We start from the raw sequence: 16,165 nt of genomic DNA, 5'->3' as shown, positions 1-16,165 counted from the left end.
GAACTTGGCCGTAAGTTTTCTTGGGTGGAGGACACACAGGTGGTGACTGGGAAAACTTAGAAGGGGAGAGTTTGTTATTGGTCTTTGGAGCTGTTCCAAATTGGCGTTTTCTTCGTGTGGGGGTTGTGCTAAGAGGAGGAAACTTTGGGAGTGAGGGACGGGAAAGTGGGGATGCAGAAGTAGGCGTTTCTAGGTTTAATACCTCAAGAGGGTTTGATAGAGATACACGAGATAAGAGGAGGGGATGAGGTGGTGGATGATAGTACTTTAGAGGAATGCAGCAGTTTAGGCAAGGAAAGGGATGATGGTAAGGCAGTATTAGAGGTGGTGGTGGATTGGGAAAATAGGGCATAGGAGATGGGGGGAGGGGTTGGTTGTGACATGATATTGGCATTGGTTTTGTTTGTTTGTTTTGCTGTTGTCACGATCTGGGCCAGGGTATCGGTGGTGAAGCCAAGGGGTTGAGCTTCCTGCCTAGCTTCTTCAGGGTCAGCCCATGCTTGAAGCAAAGGGCCACCGCTTCCAATTCAAATTTGTAGACCGGGCAACCGCAGTAAAAAACGTTATGCTTGCCAGCACAATTAGCGCAAATGGGCTCTCGTGAGTGGCAATTGGCTCAATCATGGTCTGTCAAGCTGCACACAGGGCAGCGCACTTGTGACCTACAAAATTTGGCTGGATGGCCGAAGTGCCAGCACTTTTGACATTGACATGGGGGGAGGGATATGTTTTTGCACCTTATAATGTTGACCTCCGATGTATAAGTCTAGTGGGAGGTCTTGCCCTTAGGACGTGATTTTTGCAATGTTTTTCAGATGTTTCTTGTTACTCTTGTCCCCAAGAGTGTAACATGTACAGTAAACCCCCGTACGCGCAGGAGATGCATACCACACACCCGCCCCCCCGCAAATAGCTAAATCCAGTGAATACTTAGAACCCTTCTAAAAACACTTACATCAGCCTATTTTGATAGCTCAAACACACACAAAACAAACTAAAAATGCTTATACAGGTATTATCCTACTTACGGTGGGGTTAGGTTAAAAAAAACCATCGTTTGTTGGAAAAAAGTAAAAAATAACAAAACGTATCTCAAACATAGCCTAGCCTACACTAGTAGGGTATTCGGTGCCATGTACTGTATACATATATGGTAGCCTAGCCTGCAATATAAAATATACTCTTTACATACACAGTAGAGTATAGTAATTATTAATATCAGCTAATTCTGGAGGTTAATGCAAAGTGACTTATGATAATTCAATACAAAGAGAAATTCAATAACAAACAAGAATTGGCTTAGCCTACTCTATGGTATATTGTATACATATACGGTAGTGTAGCCTGCATAATAGTCTACTCTATATTCACATATCGTATTATACAAATGTCAACATAACTAATATGCATCTTTTCCTTGGATCTTTTAAAATGTTGTGCCTTAATTCACTTTATCCAATAATATTGTATATATTCTTATATTGCTTTTGTATTATAAATTGCGATCATAGCAATCAGTATTTTGGTTTGGAAATGTTTACGTGGTGTTTATTTCGCCATGTTTAATGTAGTTCAGAGCGCTTCTTTTGCTTCTAGTTAGAGTAAATGTATCTCTAGATACTTTATTTATATGGGACAAGGTTAGTTTTTGTTATACAAAGTGTTTTTAAGTCGAAATATAGCTAAAAGACGTCTTGTTGTGAAATTAATTTATCTATTGTTTTAGATGACGATGGCCGTTTGGCGGCGTTTGTTTTGTGTGAAAAAAAATTCAAGATTTTGCTCGCTATTTTCACTTGATTTCATCACAATACAAGCTTTATGTATTTATCGTTTATCGGCTTAAAAATAACAGTAATGTGTTCTTTCATGCCCAGTAGTTTTGATTAAAATACTTTCTCTCCCATTTTAATTATGATCGAGTTTCATCCATATTGCTGATGCATGATAATTTACAGTATAGTCATTAGCAGCTTGAACATTGTTTTCTCAGCTTCAGGTACAACTTGCAGCTTAAATTTAGCAGTATATTTCCTTGCCGATCTTTTATCCATACCGAATAAAGGGTATAATGTAAAAACATATCAGTCCTATTCTACTTAACGTCATTTGTGCCACAACGTACGGTAATTGTTTATTACCGTACGATGTTGTTATCTGATTCGGTTATAAGCAAAACAGTTTCTTGGTCAGTTGTTTATGGATGTACACATTTACGCAAGAGTATAACGTTACTAACAATACTTTTATCATTCTCTTTTACTTTTTTAACTAGAAGATGGGGTAAAGAGATGGAGGAAAAGTTGTCTATTGTAATTTGGTCTCTCTCACTGCCTGATTATGCTGCTGCCTGCGCCCGCCTGAAATTTAAAAATATTTTACAAATAATATTGTGGTATCGGTATTAATTGCTTACCCAATTGCAAAATCGAATTATCGTAAGGTGAATTATCGTAACTCGAGCATTACCCGAGTATTTTAATAGTTTTATCACAAACAGTGCATTTAGTCATGAAAATGAGATGAAAATACAGTATTTAGTGAATATTTCTCAGTGAAAAATATCGCGAATGGGAGAATTTTCTGCAAATAATGGGTAGATATGTTCCAAAGAGAAATCCGTGAATACGTGAGTCCACGAATCATGAGACCGCGAATCCGGGGGGTTTACTGTAACATTTAGAACTTCATGGCGGTCATTTAGAAGTTCTTTAAGGTGTGTTGAGCAGTCACTCCAGCTGACACTGTCAATGGGGCACTGCTTTGAAGGTATCACCACTGTTCTAGTACAACTGTTAAGGTGAGGATGTGGAGTGGTAGGGAAGGCATTACCTTGCAAATCTTTGAGGTTGGACATTGCTCGAGCCTGAGCTTCAGTGTCCACCATAACAAGACATGAGCAATCGCGTCTTGCAAGGAATTTGACCATGCCCACCTGTCTCTGCAAGCACTTCTGAAAGTGGAGTATGTTGTTCCCACAAGGAGTGGCTGGAGGGATAATGACTACTTGTCCCTCTTCTGGGGACCAAAGAGGTTGACATAAGGGCAGGGTGAGTGCTAGAGGACATTTTGAGGTGGTCAGAAGAGGATGGAGCTGGAGCCTTTTTGGAGGAAAAGATGCTGTAGTGCTCTGCTGTTTTAAGGTGGCACGCTGTGGTTCATATGGTTGTCAAGTGACCATCAGGGATGAACTGGTGGAAAGGGTGCATGGGGCATTATCTGTCGAGATCACAGGTACATGGCAGAAGAAGACAGGGATGAGAGGAATTCTGGGAAAGTAGTCTGGCTTGTAGTCTCTGAACTAACTACTGGAGGTCAGAGAAGCCCAAAAAATCTGGGGACTGATTCTGAGCAAAAATTGATTCAAATAAATATATAATGGTATATGGGACTCTTGGACTCAAACCTGGGAACAGATTTCTGGGGTTCAAGAACCCCTCACCATGTCAAGGTGGTCCCAAATCGAGGGACTCAAACTGGCGCAGACATCAAACTCAATTATATCAGTTAAAAACCAAAATATTTCATAAGACCAACTACACTTAGCATCACAAATTATTTCTAAATTAACAATAATCAGCCATTAATGCAAATTGTCATATTTTACATTAGAGTAATTTATTGTTAAATATTTTCAATATCTGATCTTTTTTCTTCAGTACAAAATATCCTGTATTACATTGGCAATATGATGTATATAACAAAAATGCAGTAAAAATCTTCTCAAAACTACAAATTTTTACTTTAATTTGTATTTTTCCTAACATAAAAACCTGAAGATCTTTGCATAGGATTTAGCTTGCAAACTTTCAAACAAGATAGTTAACTACCGACGGTAGGGGTGGAAGCCCCGCCCACTTGTTGGTCCACACTCCACTTTGCCTTTCGGCCCAGACATCAGAATGGGGTGGCTGTGGAAAGACCGTCAGGTTTGTATGTTAGGAAAAATGTAAATTACTTTGAAAATGTGTAGTTTGTTCCTGAAGAAATACAAACCTTCTATCTTTACATAAGAGACTTACCTTTGGTGGGTGGATTCTGGGTGGATAAATCTCTGAGCCGACTGGTAGTTCTGCTCATCTGGGCCTCTCTTCCTGGTCTCGAAGCGCCCGTGCCTCTGATCTGTTGAACATATGGAATGTTCAACTGCCAGACTTCTGGGTCCTTTTGAACTTATGAGTTTGTGTCATTATTTCAAAAAGTGTTGGAGACAATAAAAGGCTAAAACAACCAACAGGTTTGTTTTATTGTCAGACCCTCTCTCCCCTTGCTAGAGAGAAGGGGAGGACTTGCATCCAATAATCTACTCTACATTATGGACAGAGAACTCAGTTATGTAGGCTCACTTGCATGACATGCCAGTACAGCATGTGACAGTTTGCCATCTGCCTCTCTTCTACTAGAAAAAAAAAGGCAAAAGAGAAAAAGGGAGGAGGCCAGTCACACACTCACATTCTCTCTTCACTACCATACACCTTAGATGATATGTTACCTGTTCTTCTTAGGGAGCTGGGTGAGTTACACTTGATGAGCAGCCACCACAGGACCCAAGGAAAATGTGTCCAATGACTTGTGAATGTGGACTGTCAAGACCACATTCTCGACCTTAATACCTCGACAGGTTCTTCCGGAGTGCTTGGGAAGGTCCAATGTCCCTAACCTCATGAGGTCTTGCTTGGGATGTCCTCACATCTACTTTAACTCGTCAGACGAAGAGTACGCTCACTTGACTGTCTCACAAAGCCAGAAAGAAATGGTTCTTGAACACTTCTTCTTGGTCGAGCCAGCACTGATGAAGAATCCTCGACACTCAGGCCTGAGATTTCGAGTCCTCGTAAGATAGTACAACAGCACTCTAACTGGACACAGTAGCATCTTGTCCCGATCAATACTAACAAAGTTCTTTAGGGAGGGAATCGAAGGGGACTCAAAGCTGGTGTTAGAGACTGATGGCTTCTCAGTCTTTGCTGCAAGTTCCAGGACAAACTTGAGCAGAACAGATCTCCATCCCCTAGAGTGCTAGTATCAAAGGGAAGGTCATGCAGCTCGCCGACTCTCTTTGCCGATGTCAAGCGAGAAAGTCCGTTACCTGCTGACGAGTAGCTCCTACAGGGGAGAAACCCTGTCAACAAAACCAACCACAGGAGACAGTCCATTTCCCTGGGGTACCCAGCTGCAGAGGATACAAAGGTATCCAAATATCTCTGTTGCTGTATGGCAAGAAAAAACTCTCGGTCGCAAGAGATGCTGGATAGTCTCCAGGCGTGGTGTGACAGACCTTCCACAGCCTGGTGATACCTTCCTACGTGCAGCAGGCATAGCAGGTTGTGCCAAGGAGAAATCTCTGTCAGTACTTCAGAAAGTTGAGCTATTGGTCTGGATACCACTTGGCATGTGGCAACTTGGAAGCCACCAGGGTCATTCTGAGATTCGGGGTGATCATGACCTGACGAATCAAACAAAACAGAGGAAAGACGTACGCCTCAAGATTGTCCCATGGGTGTTGGGAGGCATATTCTGAAATGACAGAACAGAACACTGGCAGCTTCTGTTGTGCCGGGTTGCAAAGAGACCTATCATTGGTAGGTCCCAAAGATTGGATAATCTTTCCACAATGTCTGGGTGGAGTGACAGAACTTGTCTGCCACTGTGTTCCGGTTCCCCAGAATGTACCTGGCAGACAACTCTGCTGAGTGCCTCTGCCCACTTGTGCACTTGCACTGCCAACATGTGGAGCTGAAAGGGAACCAGTTCCCCCCACTCGTTGACATATGCCACTAACATGATATTGTCGTTCATCAACACCATGGTGTGGCCCATCACTCGATCCTGGAAGTCTTGTATGGCTAAAATGCCACCTTGAGTTTCAGAATATTGATGTGGAAGTGTGTGTCATTCCAGTTCCACACCTAAAACCAGCAACTCTTCCTGGTGTGCGTCCTGTCATCTAGCCACCAGGCTTAGTCCTTCCTTACTTCCTCTGAGAGAGGGGTCGGGAAGAACTGGGTCTCTTGTTGGAGACCAAAACCCCTTCATTCTCCATTGAAGGGAATGAAGGTGAAGCTGTCCATGAGGGACCAACTTCTCCAAGTACGACTGGTGACCAAGAATGACTCGTCACTGCCGAGCTGGTTGTTCCTGTCTAGGCAGGAATAACCCCATCGCCTCTCTGAACTTGCTGATACATGAGTCTAAGGCAGGGGTTCCCAACCTGGTGCTCGCGAGCACCTCTGTGCTCTCTGATGGTCTGGCAGTGCTCTTTCGAAGTTGGTAAAATTGTACTAACAAGCACTAACTCTGCGTAGGCCTAACTGCTGATTTAAAATACCCTTCTGCCTTTTTCATTTTACATATATAACACTACTTGCAAATTGCTTTGGCAAACACTAATGAGGCAAATATAGAAAAGCTAACCAAAGCAGTTCAGCATCAGGGTTCATCAGGGTTCTAACTGAACCTACAAACAAGCGGAGAGGTAGACTTGTTTTTTTTTTTTTAATTTTCTAATGTCCAAGATTTGAAATGATTAGCTTGTGCATTAGTATTCAGGAAATAATACTTCCTATGAATTTTATTTGTTCTCTTTTTTTTCTTTGTAGTTTTCCACGTATATCACAAAATGATTAACGCAATGAGGAATATAATTGATTATATGCAAACATATGTTTTAGTTTGTTATTGAACAATAAATCTCATTTAGTTACATTTTTAGATACCAATATAATCTGACTTAAGAGGTAAACATATTATCTGCGAATCACTGTGTGCCGCTAAAGTACTATAATAGCTATGTAAGTTATGTTGAATGTCATTAACCTTGAATAAACATCCAAGGAGTGAAAATTCATTTTTGAATCTTCAATGCAAGTAATTTGAAATTTTTGTTACCTTTAGATAAACAAAGACAAAGTCTTTCACTTACTAATTGGACTACTTCTTAATTACCAAACTATCAAATTACTGTGGTGCTCTCACAGTTATCCAGAAAACAGGTGGGTGCTCATCAGCTTAGAGAGACTGAGAGCCCCTGGTCTAAGGGGGAGGCTCTAGCTGCTGCCAAATCTATCAGCATGCCCAGATACTGTGCCATCTGCTTGGGTGTGAGATCAGACTTCTTGACACTGACCTGATGGTTAATTGGAGGTACTTGAGAGAGGACTGGTGGATGGGTATTCGAAAATGCGCATCCTTAAGTGCCCCAAAAGCATGAAATCGGACTCCCTGATGGCACCGAGTACCAAACATACCATTTCCATCTTGAACCGAGTCGGGTGAACGAATCGGCTCAAGGGAGAAAGATCCGTGACCTGTCTCGGTCTGTCACCACTTCTACAGTGTCTTCTTCAGTATCGCCTTCACCTCTTCCCATAGGGCGAGGTTTGTTGGCAAGCTGGAAACGTATGTCTGGAAGCGGACCGGAATGTTGGTGAAAGGTGACGTGAACTTGAAGGTTTCCTCTCCGTATCACTGCCATGTTGCCCAGCAGCTCAACAGATACTCACCCCATCAATGGCAGCAGGTGGGGAGGAATGATGCTCCTAGCATCCTTCCTCCTCCTTACCCTTGGCCCCTTTCCCAAGCAAGGCAGGGAGCTGAACGGAGCACTGCTGCGCACCCTTCTTAGCAGGGACAGAATAAGACTGGGTGTTCTTAGGAGTGGGGGGCTTGGAAGCCTGGGACTTCCTAGGGCCCAAAGAGGAAGAACCAGCCTGACCTGCAGTGTCACGCTCTTGGCCATTGCCTTGTAAACAAGCAGATCCTTACTTCCAATCTTCTGCTTGTCCACTGTGGCATCCACTTCTCCTCTAGAGAAGAGGGAAGCAGAACCCAGTACCAGTAGGTTCCTGAGTGTGTAAGGAATTTTACCACCTCGTTTACTTGTTTTCTTTGCTGGGATGATCGGAATGGTTGTTTCCTAGTAAGGGTTGTTTCACCTGTCTCCTAGTTCAAATTGTGCAGGTGAGGTGACATCTGATGGCCTGTGTCTGACTATTTCAGTCAGTAAAGGTATGGAGACCTGACCATTATTAGGCAACATGGGGGACCTTTGCACCAGATTTAAGAGTCCATAACGGCAATGTGCTTTGGGACTCAGGACCTGCAAGGTGGAGTACGAGCATGAGGTTCAGCAGTGCCAGCTTCGTCTGGGGAAGCAGCTTCGGCTGCTTTGAGAGAATCACGGCTGCTGGTTGGCAGTTTCGGCTGTGTTGCAGTTTTGTCTGCAGTGGCATGTGTAGCTCTGGCTGTGTGCATATTTACAGGAGGTGATCTCATTTGTATGTCTGATGTGTGTCATGTTTTCCCAAGTGCCTGGAGTGTCCCACACTACTTGTTGCAAGTGGTTTTCGAACCTAAGGTTTTTGTTCCAGGTGTTTTTTCAGTTATTTATCCGTTAACGTTTGCTATACTCGGGAGGATTATGATTGTGTTTTCGTGGCATTTTGATTGTTGTTAACTTTGTTGTTTTGATTATGTTTATTATAGTACATGGTCCTGTTGTGTCCATGTGTAATATTTTTGACACTATTTTGTAGCTGTAAACAGTTTTTCATGATTGCCTCTTATTATTATTATTATTATTATATTATTATGATTTGACATCATTTTTTCTTTGTTTTGAGGTCCCTGTAATAGCTGTTCAATATATCAAGTGTTTAAAAGTTATGTTAAGTAACTGAATTGTTTAATGTGATAAGGTCCTGTTAACATTATAGTAACTATGCTTCTGGTTTACTGACTCTAGTTTGTGTTACCTAATACTGGTTCCCCTCTAAGGAATGTTTATTCTATTATTAATGTACTGACTCAGTAATACTGTTCTTGAGTAAAAAAGCCACAACAATATAATTGATAAATTGTATATTTTAAGATACAAAAATATACAAAAAAGGGGATAAAAACGAGGGAGCTTTCGACCATTTGCGCAACGGTCCTCTTCAGCCAACTGAATCAAGACTCTAGTTTTTCTTAAAAAGACACGTTGAAAAGAATTTTGGTGATAGTCGATCCAGGAAAACATCGAACTCTCTTTCAGTGTAGACTTGGCAGTTACGTAATGGCTGTTTCCCCGTATCTGTGGGCCAACAGTTGTGATCTTCTTAATGGCTGTTGCTCGATCGTACAGTGCTCATCACTGGTGACTAGGTGGTTCGTGGGTGGAGAACGACTTTCAGCATCGGTGCCTGTTGTTTCTGCGACAACTGCCACTTCGACAACCTGTGCGGGGAGAGATGAGGAAGACACAGTATCAGAGGCCTCGAGAAACTGCCTAAAATTTAAATTTATGGAATGACAGACTAGCCTGGGAATAGCAAAATGGAGGGGACCGAATAGCGGTGGCCAGATGGGTGGGAAACACCCCCTGGACACCTATAGAAACTCCCCACGGGGTGCCGGTCGTAGTGATCGACGTCCCTCGCGCGGGGAGAAGTCAAGGCCACACGCCAAATGCTAAGGAATAGGGAAGGAATAGCAAAATGGAGGGGACCGAATAGCGGTGGCCAGATGGGTGGGAAACACCCCCTGGACACCTATAGAAACTCCCCACGGGGTGCCAGTCGTAGTGATCGACGTCCCTCACACGGGGAGAAGTCAAGGCCACACGCCAAATGCTAAGGAATAGGGAAGGAATAGCAAAATGGAGGGGATCGAATAGCGGTGGCCAGATGGGTGAGAAACACCCCCTGGACACCTATAGACACTCCCCACGGGGTGCCGGTCATAGTGATCGACGTCCCTCGCGCGGGGAGAAGTCAAGGCCACACGCCAAATGCTAAGGAATAGGAAGGAATAGCAAAATGGAGGGGACCGAATAGCGGTGGCCAGATGGGTGGGAAACACCCCTGGTCACCTATAGACACTCCCACTGGGTGCCGGGCCAACCCTGGCGCCGGGAGAAGTCAAGGCCACACGCCAAATGCTAAGGGATAGGGAAGGAATAGCAAAATGGAGGGGACCGAATAGCGGTGGCCAGATGGGTGGGAAACACCCCCTGGACACCTATAGAAACTCCCCACTGGGTGCCGGTCGTAGTGATTGACGTCCCTCGCGCGGGGAGAAGTCAAGGCCACACGCCAAATGCTAAGGAATAGGGAAGGAATAGCAAAATGGAGGGGACCGAATAGCGGTGGCCAGATGGGTGGGAAACACCCCCTGGACACCTATAGACACTCCCCACGGGGTGCCGGTAGTTGTGATTGACGTCCCTCGCGCGGGGAGAAGTCAAGGCCACACGCCAAATGCTAAGGAATAGGGAAGGAATAGCAAAATGGAAGGAACCGAATAGCGGTGGCCAGATGGGTGGGAAATACCCCCTGGACACCTATAGACACTCCCCACGGGGTGCCAGTCGTAGTGATCGACGTCCCTCGCGCGGGGAGAAGTCAAGGCCACACGCCAAATGCTAAGGAATAGGGAAGGAATAGCAAAATGGAAGGAACCGAATAGCGGTGGCCAGATGGGTGGGAAACACCCCCTGGACACCTATAGACACTCCCCACGGGGTGCCGGTAGTAGTGATTGACATCCCTCGCGTGGGGAGAAGTCAAGGCCACACTCCAAATGCTAAGGAATGGGGAAGGAATAGCAAAATGGAGGGAACCGAATAGCGGTGGCCAGATGGGTGGGAAATACCCCCTGGACACCTATAGACACTCCCCACAGGGTGCCAGTCGTAGTGATCGACGTCCCTCGCGCGGGGAGAAGTCAAGGCCACACGCCAAATGCTAAGGAATAGGGAAGGAATAGCAAAATGGAGGGGACCAAATAGCGGTGGCCAGATGGGTGGGAAACACCCCCTGGACACCTATAGACACTCCCCACGGGTTGCCGGTCGTAGTGATTGACGTCCCTCGCGCGGGGAGAAGTCAAGGCCACACGCCAAATGCTAAGGAATAGGGAAGGAATAGCAAAATGGAGGGGACCGAATAGCGGTGGCCAGATGGGTGGGAAACACCCCCTGGACACCTATAGACACTCCCCACGGGGTGCCGGTCGTAGTGATCGACGTCCCTCGCGCGGGGAGAAGTCAAGGCCACACGCCAAATGCTAAGGAATAGGGAAGGAATAGCAAAATGGAGGGGACCGAATAGCGGTGGCCAGATGGGTGGGAAACACCCCCTGGACACCTATAGACACTCCCCATGGGGTGCCGGTCGTAGTGATCGACGTCCCCGCGGGGAGAAGTCAAGGCCACACGCCAAATGCTAAGGAATAGGGAAGGAATAGCAAAATGGAGGACCGAATAGCGGTGGCCAGATGGGTGGGAAACACCCCTGGACACCTATAGACACTCCCCACGGGTGCCGGTCGTAGTGATCGACGTCCCTCGCGGGGAGAAGTCAAGGCCACACGCCAAATGCTAAGGAATAGGGAAGGAATAGCAAAATGGAGGGGACCGAATAGCGGTGGCCAGATGGGTGGGAAACACCCCCTGGACACCTATAGACACTCCCCACGGGGTGCCGGTCGAGTGATCAACGACACTCTTATAGACACTCCCCACGGGTGCCGGTTGAGGATCGACGCCCTTGGGCGCCCTCGCATCAGTAGTGATTGGCGTCCTCGGGAGAAGTCTAAGAATAGGGAAGGGCAAAACAGCGGTGGCCAAATGCTGAGGAATAGGGAAGGAATAGCAAAATGGAGGGGACCGAATGGCGGTGGCCAAATGGGTGGGAAACACCCCCTGGACACCTATAGACACTCCCCACGGGGTGCCGGTTGTAGTGATCGACGTCCCTCGCGCGGGGAGAAGTCAAGGCCACACGCCAAATGCTAAGGAATAGGAAAGGAATAGCAAAATGGAGGGGACCAAATAGCGGTGGCCAGATGGGTGGGAAACACCCCCTGGACACCTATAGACACTCCCCACGGGGTGCCGGTCGTAGTGATCGACGTCCCTCGCGTGGGGAGATGTCAAGGCCACACGCCAAATGCTAAGATATAGGGAAGGAATAGCAAAATGGAGGGGACCGAATAGCGGTGGCCAGATGGGTGTTAAGGGGGTCGGCCGGCTAGTACCGTTTTTTAAGGGCAGGACTTTAACATTCATACCACTTAATAGGGGGCTTAGGACATCTCCAAACCGCATATGATTTTTGCCTCTGACCTTTGGTTTTGTGACGCCAGCACAATTTATCCCGAAAATAACCATTTTTCAAAATCTATCTCCTCCCTGGATACTTAATATTAAGACCTGAGATTACTTCCATATATAACCTGATGTAGACCTCCAATAAAATGAAGAGTTTTTTTATAAAAGTAATTTTTTTGCTAGATATGAATTTTTAGTTTGGGGTAAAAAAACTCGAAAAATCATGCAATCACATAAAAAAATTATGATAAAAAATTTTAAAGGGCTTCATTTTATTGTTCTAGAACGTCTCCCTCCAAATGCTAAGGAATGAAGCTATGTACCAAATTTCAATGCTACAGCTTTAAAACTGAGGAGGAGATAGATTTTGAAGGTCAAAAAGTATAGTTTTGAGGAAGGAATAGCAAAATGGAGGGGATCGAACATCAAAAGTTGGGTTCAAAGTTTTTCTTTGTATTTCTACAAAGACAATGTTAATAAATCATGACAATTGTGAATGTTATAATCATTTTTGGTATTAATAAACCAAAAAAAATTATGTTATTTATCATAATTTAATCATAAATGAAGATCCATTTGCTAAAAATCTTGCTTCTTTAGGCTCCTGGTCCCCCCTGCCCTTTTCCTGCTGCAGGGTATTATTCTAAGGAATAGGGAAGGAATAGCAAAATGGAGGACTTGAATAGCTTGGTGGGGTGTCATAGCTGCCAAGCTTGGCGGGGAGAACTCACTGCCAAATGCAAAGGAACTGGGGAAGGAATAGTAAAGGTTTTATTTTAATTGTTGTTTCAAAACCATCGTTTTCATATTGCACACGCCAAATATAATTTTTGTACATGGTGAAACACCCAGGCAATCTTTTACGGGTACAAATCTCTGATCGCGTCCCTCGCGCGGGGAGAAGTCAAGGCCACACGCCAAATCTTTTGGGGAAGGACTAGCAAAATGGAGAACGGTGGCCAGTTCATTATCTTCCCTCATCAATATCTTCAGCTATTAGTTCGCTACTTCCTTCGCTTTCCAGCAAAGTCAAGGCCACACGCCAAATTAGGAATAGGAAGGAATAGCAAAATGGAGGGGACTGAATAGCTTGGTGGCCAGATGGGTGAAACACCCTGGACACCTATAGACACTCCCACGGGTGCCAGAGTGTGTGATCGACGTCGAGTCTTTGGGAGAAGTCAAGGCCACACGCCAAATGCTAAGGAATAGGGAAGGAATAGCAAAATGGAGGACTGAAGCCTGGTGGCCAGATGGCCGAAAACTCCCTGGACAATAGACACTCCCACGGGTGCCGGTCACTGATTCCACTAATATTATCGGGAGAAGTCAAGGCCACACGCCAAAATCTAAGGAATCTTGAATAGCAAAATGGAGGGGAAAAGAGATGTGGCCAGATGGGTGGGAAATCTTTGGACACCTCTCCCACGGGTGCCATGATGAATTTTGGGAAAAGAAAGCCAAATGCAAGGAAAAGGAAGGATCAAAATGACAGAGGGGAAAAAAAATAGACGTGCCTTATGGAAACACTTCTCATCAAAATGGAGTGAGCCAGGTAGGGAAACACCCCTGCTGTGACTCTGTTATGATGCGCTGGGAGAAGTGAAGGCCACACTCCAAATGCTAAGGAATAGGGAAGGAATATTAAAATGGACGGGGACAGAAGACGGTGGCCAGATGGGTGGGAAACACCCCTGGATGTTTTTGGCTCACTGGGTGCTTTTACTAAATATCCTGTCCCTCACGCCCGCTGGGAGAAGTGAAGGCACACGCCAAATTTAAGGAATAGGGAAGGAATAGCAAAATGGAGGGGGGCAAATTCGGTGGCCATGGGTGGAAATACCCTGGACATATATTTTTTCACTGGGCAGTTTTGTCCTATACCTCCATATATTGGGACTAGTGATGCGGGGGAGAAGTCAAGGCCACACGCCAAATGCTAAGGAATGGGGAAGGAATAGCAAAATGGACGGGACTGAATAACGGTGGCCAGGTGGGTGGGAAACACCCCTGGACACCTATAGACAACCACGGGTACGTAGACACTCCCCCAGTGGTGCCGGTGCTAAGGAATGGAATAGCAATTTTGGGACGTCGGTGGCCGTGGGGGAGAAGTCAAGTAGTGATCGGCGTCCCTCGCTGGGAGAACGCCACACGCCAAATGCTAAGGAATAGGGAAGGAATAGCAAAATGGAGGGGGACTGAATAGCGGTGGCCAGATGGGTGGAAACACCCCTGGACACCTATAGACACTCCCACGGGTGCCGGTCGTAGTGATCGACGTCCCTCGCGGGGAGAAGTCAAGGCCACACGCCAAATGCTAAGGAATGGGAAGGAATAGCAAAATGGAGGACTGAATAGCGGTGGCCAGATGGGTGGGAAGACACTCCCACGGGTGAGTAGTGATCGACGTCCCTCGGCGGGAGAAGTCAAGGCCACACGCCAAAAGGAATGGGGAAGGAATAGCAAAATGGAGGGGACCGAATAGCGGTGGCCAGATGGGTGGGAAACACCCCTGGACACCTATAGACACTCCCACGGGTGCCGGTCGTAGTGATCGACGTCCCTCGCGGGGGAGAAGTCAAGGCCACACGCCAAATGCTAAGGAATAGGGAAGGAATAGCAAAATGGAGGGGACTGAATAGCGGTGGCCAGATGGGTGGGAACACCCCTGGACACCTATAGACACTCCCCACTCCCGGGGTGCCGGTCGTAGTGATTGACGTCCCTCGGTCGCGGGGAGAAGTCAAGGCCACACGCCAAATGCTAAGGAATGGGGAAGGAATAGCAAAATGGAGGGGGACACCTATAGACACTCCCACGGTGGCCAGATGGGTGGGAAACAGGCCCCTGGACACCTATAGACTCCCCACGGGGTGCGGTCAGGTGGGTAGTGAGACACTCCCACGGGTGCGTCCCGTCCTCGCGGGGAGAAGTCAAGGCCACACGCCAAATGCTAAGGAATGGGAAGGAATAGCAAAATGGAGGGGACTGAATAGCGGTGGCCAGATGGGTGGGAAACACCCCTGGACACCTATAGACACTCCCCACGGGTGCCGGTCGTAGTGATCGACGTCCCCTCGCGGGGAGAAGTCAAGGCCACACGCCAAATGCTAAGGAATAGGGAAGGAATAGCAAAATGGAGGGGACCGAATAGCGGTGGCCAGATGGGTGGGAAACACCCCTGGACACCTATAGACACTCCCACGGGGTGCCAGTCGTAGTGATCGCGTCCCTGCCGCGCGGGGAGAAGTCAAGGCCACACGCCAAATGCTAAGGAATAGGGAAGGAATAGCAAAATGGAGGACCGAATAGCAGGTGGCCAGATGGGTGGGAAAACACCCCTGGACACCTACGGTGGCCAGACACTGGACCCACTGGGTGCCGGTCGTAGTGATCGACGTCCCTCAAAATGCTAAGGACTGGGGGGAGAAGTCAAGGCCACACGCCAAATGCTAAGGAATAGGGAAGGAATAGCAAAATGGAGGGGACCGAATAGCGGTGGCCAGATGGGTGGGAAACACCCCCTGGACACCTATAGACACTCCCCACTGGGTGCCGGTCGTAGTGATCGACGTCCCTCGCGCGGGGAGAAGTGAAGGCCACACGCCAAATGCTAAGGAATGGGGAAGGAATAGCAAAATGGAGGGGACCTGAATAGCGGTGGCCAGATGGGTGGGAAACACCCCTGGACACCTATAGACACTCCCACTGGGTGCCGGTCGTAGTGATCGACGTCCCACGTGGGGGGAGAAGTCAAGGCCACACGCCAAATGCTAAGGAATAGGGAAGGAATAGCAAAATGGAGGGGACTGAATAGCGGTGGCCAGATGGTGGGAAACACCCCTGGACACCTATAGACACTCCCCACGGGGTGCCGGTCGTAGTGATCGGCGTCCCTCGCGCAGGGAGAAGTGAAGGCCACACGCCAAATGCTCCTGGGGAAGGAATAGCAAATGGACGGGACTGAATAACGGTGGCCAGGTGGGTGGGAAATACCCCTGGGCCACACGCCAAATGCGCCAAATGCTAAGGACTGGGGAAGGAATAGCAAAATGGAGGGGACTGAATAAC

At 46.8% G+C, this 16,165-nt stretch overlaps 1 long non-coding RNA gene across 1 annotated transcript in view; it reads right to left on the bottom strand.

Annotated features, from left to right (window-relative positions):
- LOC136856542 (uncharacterized) overlaps nucleotides 1-11,165 on the bottom strand; it is a 51,395-nt gene extending 40,230 nt beyond the window's left edge. The window contains exon 1 of the long non-coding RNA XR_010858388.1: nucleotides 4,023-11,165. This is a non-coding gene — a long non-coding RNA (uncharacterized lncRNA). The remainder of the gene's footprint in view (nucleotides 1-4,022) is intronic.
- Nucleotides 11,166-16,165: the final 5,000 nt, after the last annotated feature.

This window comes from Macrobrachium rosenbergii, chromosome 36 (genome assembly GCF_040412425.1).
Source record: "Macrobrachium rosenbergii isolate ZJJX-2024 chromosome 36, ASM4041242v1, whole genome shotgun sequence".
NCBI classification, from domain to species: Eukaryota; Metazoa; Arthropoda; class Malacostraca; order Decapoda; family Palaemonidae; genus Macrobrachium; species Macrobrachium rosenbergii.
Note: the sequence above shows the minus strand (reverse complement) of the source record. Positions and strands in the feature narration are given on the sequence as shown.